This window comes from Calidris pugnax, unplaced genomic scaffold (genome assembly GCF_001431845.1).
Source record: "Calidris pugnax isolate Ruff unplaced genomic scaffold, ASM143184v1 scaffold44, whole genome shotgun sequence".
In the NCBI taxonomy this organism is placed as follows: Eukaryota; Metazoa; Chordata; class Aves; order Charadriiformes; family Scolopacidae; genus Calidris; species Calidris pugnax.
In genome coordinates, this window is record NW_015094506.1 from 29,882,506 (window position 1) to 29,890,315 (window position 7,810).

Here is a 7,810-nt window from a genome sequence, read left to right on the forward strand (position 1 = left end):
GACAAGCTGCTGATTATTTCACAGGTATATTAAGATATGCTAACAAATCTGAAAGACATAACATGATTTCCTAATATATAAACAAAAAAAAAGATGGTAATCTTATATACTACTTAAAAATTGTAAATTCATTCAAGTAGTACATCAGTACTTGATGAGTTGGTTCAAGCGCTTCCTAAAAATAAGAACTCTGTGAAGTAGCAATGTTTAATGATACTGAGTGGAACTCCCTGATATAAATACAGATTATATTTATAGATCACATTTCCAGAGTCAAATAATGAAATCCAGTGATATGCCTGTTTTACGCTGACAATTAAATATACAGCAGGTTTAAATGTATGTCAGTGGAGCAAGCAAAGCATCTTTGCTGAAAAAAACTATATTTCATTACCACATATTTCTGGATCCCTGCCCAGTCAATGACACCTTGAATAAAAATCAACGAATCACAACAAATCACATTTCTTGCACCAAAGATGGTGCAAGAAAATCAAACACATAAGCCATCGTAAAAATAATTTAGAGATGCATACACATCAGCATTTATAAATTGTCCTTGGTTTAGGATAAAAAAAACACAGAATAATTCCGTAGAACTCACAAACTTCAAAGCACCAACCTTGAAAACTTGTTTGAAATGGCAACATGGACAAGAAAAATCCAAGATCAAAAATGCTAGCATATAGCAGGTCAAAGCATTAAGAATTTCACATTGTGCAGCTCAGAGATTAAGGCAGATGGAGCACAGCATTATCTGGACTGAAGTATCTGGTGCACAAAAGGTCCAGGGATTATAATGAGCCTCTCGTGGGTACTACAACATATGGAGCAGAGATGCTATTTAGATAGCTCTTTACATATAAAATGTTTATTTTTTCTAACACTTGCCTGCACATTAGAAGACCCTGTTTATCAAACAGCCTGCAGAAACTCATCAACTAACACTCACAAAGCCCCAGGTTACAATATATTTGCAAATCTAGGTACTTAAAAATTACCCATGGAAGTATGATAGGAAAAATAGCTGTAAAAACAAGGCATTAGCAGTCATCCACAAAGGAAATAAAATGGTCCCTGATGTGCTTCTACAAGAAGGCACGTGAGGGAACAGGAAGGAGAGAATTACAATGCATATGCAAAGCAACCACCCAGCCAAGGCTGCTATGTAAGTTTGAAATGACCTATTTGATCTAGTTCAGAAATTAGTAACTATACTACGTGGAGTTCCATAATCCATTGAAATAGCCAACTCATCTGTCAATCTCAATACGCGTTTTTCTATAAATCAATGGCATCACACTAGAATTCAGGCATATTTTGTTTGAAAACAAGGAAGACTTTCATAACAGAAAATACCAAAACACATGAATGATCCCAATTCTATTGCATCTTATGAAATATAAAATTGAGCTTTTAAGTAAGACTGATACAACTTGAAGACAAGCTTATACCTGGTCTAACAGTTGTGATGAACAGGATCAGAATTTGTGTGATCTGTTTTAACATGTGCCTTTTCTACAATCTTTCACGATACAAGGCCAGAGAGAACTATTGCCACGTAGCCTGACCCCCATGTCCTATTTTAGCTGTACATTTCAGTAACTTTTACATTACAGTAAATTTTGCAAGGGTTCAAACGTGCAGACTTTTTCATAGGCTCATTTAATTCTTATAAATTTATTCAAGTACAGGCTGGTCAACACAGATACGATGGTGATGACTGCCACAGAAGAATCAAAAGATCAGTCCATGTAAATTTTCAGCTAAAAATAATCAAAATAGACCAGTCCATTTCAGTTGTCATTTAAAAATATTGTCTAGTTCCAGAAGGAGCTCTCATTTATCTTTCAATAAGGACAACTCCATCCTGGTATTATTCCACCATAGCAATGAAATTTCTGTCCCATTAATGTATTTATACTTTACACACAGGTTTTCCTCACAGTATTCCTCCATCATATTAATCTCCCTGTATTCGTTGGCACACAGTCGTTAAAGAGCACTGCTCTACTGTGAGTTTGGAAATATCACAAATCATGGAAATGGCTGTTGTATTGCTGAAGCAGCAAATCCTGACCTAATCAGCATTTTCAGTGACTACGCGTGTCTGCTCTGTAATGCTCTGCTGTTCTCTTTCTCCTAGGTTAATCGTTGTCTTGACACCAAGACGGTTTGCTTGTTTCAAATACAAAGCAGCAGATTTTGCTGGCCTCAACTCCATTATATACCATTTTCTTAAGCCCTACCTTGAATTAAAGCAATTATGATTTCCATGTAATAGCTCTCATCACTATAAAACATGCAGAATGCTTTCCAGTATACTACAATGCAAAAAAGCAACAATAAAAATCCAGTTTTGTAATCTTCTCAGGAGCTATAACATACATAGAAGTTCCCAGAAGCAGACAAAAGTAGATCAACAGAATGAACTTCAGCTTACAAACCACATCAACACAAAATGCTTAAACCACAGTTCGCAACCTAATCTGTCACTGAATTATTACTGACAAAAAAAAACCAAACCACTTTAATGTAGAACTGATTCTTCTTTTAAGAATTTAATATTACCACATCCCATCACTGGGATCTATCCCATGTACAAATGCTCACGTTGGTTGTTAACTGAAAAGAAATTCATATTGCTTATTCTTACTAATCCATGTTATGTCTCAAGAACACGAATTCTACCCTCATGGACAATAATGTATGTCCAAATGAAACACTTCAGTCCTCAAACACAAAGCAAAAGCAGAATAAAATGCAACTGTAGATGACAGTTACTCTCAGCAATTAAAGTAACAACTAGTTCAGAATGGCAATCAGCACCCCTCCGTTCTGACAAGTCAGTCAGGATTCCATCTTACACATGTAAGCAATCAAGAAAAGGAACAGCAATACCATCACTTTTCTATGTGTATTTCAATACAAAAAAAACCCAGCCCATCAGTAATTGTTATAAATTACATCTTTTCAGAGCATTTAAACTTAAGATGTACTGCAAAGTCTTCAAGTACTATCACACAGGTGACTGGCAGAGTACCACTTGTTCTAACATAAAATACACATTAATTGTTTCTACTCATGTTTTTGTATCTTCAAAGAAAGTAATAATCATTCATACATATAGTACATAAAGCGCTAAACTACATCAATTTTGGAACACACTTAAGTGAACAACATAACAGCTTCTTGCAACTGAAAGTTCTGTGTGGCCTTTCAGCTTAAAGATTCAATGCATGCAAAGTAAGTTAATTTTATAAATTGATTTGAAGTGCCCTTTACAAACAACTGCCAGCTGGAGTTATGTTTTGGTCTCAAGTAGACTGAACAAATGAGGTGTTGCTTCCAAAATCACTAAAGTCGTAAATTATATTTAGAGTAAACAATAGCGTAACCTTTGATTTTTAATTAATTTGCACATTTATCTAGCCAACTCTCCGGATTCTTTCAAAAACCATGAAACTGTCACGTTAGTTGTAGTTATCCAGAATCAAACATGGGCAAAAAGATCAACAAAAACAAACAAATAGAAAAGAAGTATCTGTTTTTACTAAAATATACAATGTGAAGTATTCATATAACTTTGAATAAGCTGCCTAAGAATAACAGCATTCAACTCAAAACCTGAATATTGTCAGAAACAAACTATAAGTTCCTTCATTTGGATTAAGAACAAGTAAGCTTAGTACAGAACAGGAAAGTTTCTTCTAGCCTAATGGAAAATCAAATGAGGAAATACAAGAAACGAGCTTCTTGGCTATGAATCTTTCAAGTATGGAAGTATGCATTGAGTATATAAGGACAGACTAGGAAGTGATAATATTTATTATATGAATAAATAATTCCAAAAGAAAGAATTGAGAGAATGTATTTAAGATTTGAAAGGTATTTTCCATTTTTAGTGTACTTTACAGAAATAACTAGTTTTCCCACAACTACTGTAAAGAAGGCTCTGTGCAAACTTGCTCAAAACGGGGGAATTAGAACCGACTCATGAACATAACATTCCCACGAAAATTAGCAGTAAAACCTGGTGAACCAAATACTACCTACTGCCTGTGGCATATTAATAAACTAAATGTACAAACTAATATGCAAAATTGTGTGCCTTCAAAAAATAACTCCATTTTAACAACTCGGGTTTTATCCTTGAACATTAGAGGTCACTGTGGGACTTCCTAGGAGCGAACCTCGGGTGCTCTCTAATAACCATTCACCACCATATTGATTTTCAGTCTGGGATTTGTGACAACTTCAACTGCCATATAAACTTCTCAGGTCTAAGGAATAAACAAAGCGACTAAACCCAAATGCTCTGAGGGATACATAATTAATAATTTTATTGAAAAATGAACAGTAAAAGCTACATTATAACAGCAAAAAGTTATGTTAGTATTTGCAGATCAATTAATTTCTGGTATAAACTGGTAACTTTTTGACAAAGCAAGTGACAGAGTATCCAAGGAGCCATTCCCCCTTGTATCTAAGCCTCTTTAAAAACACACCAGTCCAAAGTACAAAATCCCTTTGATAGGGAGAGCAACACGCTATTTATACAACTCAGGACCTGGTTTCTCCAGCAGTTCGGGTCTTGCTGTGTACATTCCAGGCAATTACAGTTGATATTCTTCCTTTGAAACTGACTCATATTTCTCATCTTCAAAGACTAAATGATTTCAGTTGAAAAACAAGCAAAAGATCACCACACTTCTGTAAAACTAAAAATCTTCATTCTGCACTCACTAATACTAGTTCCAGATTTATAGAACTAGAACTTTCAGGTTTCAGCTTGTCCAATCCTTATAATTTATACAATATGAACCCTAAAGGATATATTTTTCAACTGAACTTGGTTCTAGAATTTCAATGACTCATTTTCAATTGTGAAAATTATGTTATTTTCAACAGAAATTCCAATGCACTGGAACTAGGATTTGTTTATTCTTGCCAAGATGTCAATATGGATGAGAAACCTCCAAAAATTTTTTACCAATTAATAGAAAAATATATGTTTTGACCATTATTTAGAACAGCAGCTAAATTTAATTGATCCAGAAGGATCTTAATATCATGCAAAGCAGATGATGTGGAATATAGAGTAATTGTTTTAAAATGATAATGTACTGTTGAGCTAAAAACAAACCATAAGGATTCAGGTATTCCAGAAATAGCTGGGATCTGTGGCACACTGGTCAACTTACAGAGACCTCAACACAAAATTCCACCTGTGACTGCAAATCCTATTTGAATCTCAAAATTATTGTTCAGCACAATTCAAATGTTATTCTCAAGGATCTGGATATCACCCACTGCTTTTCAATGTATAATGTGTACAGTTATTTCCCATCTATTTCGGCAGCAAAATTATTTTGATAATCAAATAGAAGTTACATAGAAGAATCTGTAATTTTAAAAGTAAAATAAATTAAAGATTCCTAGAACTTTCCCAATTGCACTAGCTAAAAATGTTACTTTTTGCAAAATCCATGTGCATTCAGTTACAAAGCTACATATTGGAAAAACCAAGCCTAATTCTAAAGTTGTCTAAAGACATTATTTCATTTAACCTGAAAACCCCTGAGAGATCTTGTCTTCCAAGCATATTCTGTTGACAATTAATTGCTATTTTCTTCCCAACTGAACAATGAACAAGTATGTGTGCACATACGCTTTTGGGGGAACAAAAAAGAAAATAAAAATGTCCTGGTACAAGAAAGTTATCTAGAGAGACGAGAAGCAGCTTTCCTAAATCACCTATCTCCTTTTTTTGGTATCTCAATGAACCCAATTAATTCCAGTTCAATAGAACAGCAATGATATGATATGAAAAAAAAAAAAAATCACAATGGAATACTGGCTAATTAAAAGATATTACAAGGTTAGAGTCTACTTGGTGTTCAGCTACAGTTTTTCTATCTAAGCTTTGCGCTGACTTCCAAAAAAAATTAATTTTCCTTAAAAAATGGTAAGAACACCACAGAGACACATCAACGAACTGGCTGAATCTCTTCACCTACAAGCATTGTGGCCTTTATACAGAGAAGCATTAACCTAAGAACAGACTGAAGGAGAAGTACCAGACATGTAAAAGCAGCCTCTTTAAGATATATCATTATAAACTGAAATAATAATTTCTATCCCAGATGTCCAGGATGTAGGGTAACAGGAAAGCTACTCCATTAGGATCCTCGAGAACTGCCATTAACTGTAGTCCTTATAGGACAAATACAAGATCTGATAGAAATTTAATGAAGCAGGAAAATATGTTAAATAAGAATTATATTCAGTCCAGGACCAAGAATGGACCGTAGCACAAGTCCCAGTTGCAGATAAAATGCAAGTGAATTGCAGAGCACAACCACAAAGTCATGTTGAAGCCTCTGTTCCGTCCCACACAAACAGATGCTGCTCATCCTTTTTCACCTCTACCTTGCAGCATGGCCACGACTTCCTCCCCTTAATCATAGAACGGTTTGGGCTGGAAGGGACCTTAAAGATCATCTAGTTCCAACCCCCTGCCATGGGCAGGGACACCTCCCACCAGACCAGGTTGCTCAAAGCCCCATCCAGCCTGCCCTTGAACACTTCCAGGGCTGGAGCTTCTCTGGGCAACCTGTTCCAGTGCCTCACCACCCTCACTGTAAAGAATTTCTTCCTGATGTCTAATCTACATCTAACCTTTTTCAGTTTGAAGCCGTTACCCCTCATCCTATCACTACCAGCCCTTGTAAAAAGTCCCCCTCCAGCATCTGTAAGCTCCCTTCAGATACTGGAAGGCTGCTATGAGGTCTCCCTGGAGCCTTCTCTTCTGCAGGCTGAACAACCCCAACTCTTAGAGACAGAACAACGCTTCACACCACTCGCTTTGCCACTTCTTTTTAATCCACCCCTTCCCCACTGTGCATCAATCGATGGGTAACTTAGAAGAGGAAAGGGTAAGGGAGGAACCCCTCTCCGACGAACCGGCAGCGAGCTCTGGGGCATGGCAGGGCCTTAGGGGCGGCTCAGGGACACGCTGCCCGGGGACACCCGCCCCTTCCCTCCCCACCGGGCGGCTCCTCAGACCCGTCCCGCCCCCCTGAGGGGAGAGGCCCCGCGACCGCCAGGGAGGCGGGGTCCCCTTGGCGGCCGACAGCCCCCTCCCTCCCCGCCCGGAGGAGGCGGCTCTCGGCTCCGCCGCCTCCCAACCGCACCGCGGGGCGGCACCGAGCGCCGGGCGCCTGTCCCGTTCCCGTCCCCCCCCCAGTCCCCTCTCCTCAGGCCCGTCCCTGCTCCCTGGGCCGCCACAAGGTTTCCCCCCCCCGCTTCTCCCGCCGCTTCCTCGCCCCGCGCTCCCCTCCCCGCCCCGGCTCTCCGCGCTCTGAGCCCGCCCGGCTTCCGTCGCTCCACCCGCCTCCCGCCGCCTCTCCCCGCTTACCTCTTCCTCCCTTCACCCGGGGGGGGTGGAAGGGCGGGCCGGCGGCGCCTCCGCCCGCTGTGACGTGGGCTTAACGGCTGCGGCGGCGCTGCGCGCGGCGTGAGGCGGCCGCGGGCCCTGCCGGGGCTGGGCCGCCGGGAGCCCCCTGGAGCGGCCGCCTCAGGGCTGGGCACGGGGCGACGGCGGCCGGGCTGTGAGCCTGCTGGGGGGCTGTGAGCCTGCTGGGGGGCTGTGAGCCGGCGCGGGCTGAGGGTTGCACCGGGCGTTTGGCTGCGGCCTGCTCGGGACAGCGCCGTGCAGGCCCTGAGGCCTGGATGGTTTGCCTGGTGTCCGACTGGCCCCTTCACAAAAAAATAACGCGCTTAGACTGATCTTTTTTAAGCGCTGTGC

At 40.2% G+C, this 7,810-nt stretch overlaps 1 protein-coding gene across 3 annotated transcripts in view; it reads right to left on the reverse strand.

The window, feature by feature from the left end:
* IMMP2L (inner mitochondrial membrane peptidase subunit 2) overlaps nucleotides 1-7,469 on the reverse strand; it is a 473,407-nt gene extending 465,938 nt beyond the window's left edge. For all 3 annotated transcript variants that reach the window (XM_014964182.1, XM_014964183.1, XM_014964184.1), the window contains exon 1: nucleotides 7,421-7,469. The gene's annotated coding sequence lies outside the window, so the exon portion shown is untranslated. The remainder of the gene's footprint in view (nucleotides 1-7,420) is intronic.
* Nucleotides 7,470-7,810: the final 341 nt, after the last annotated feature.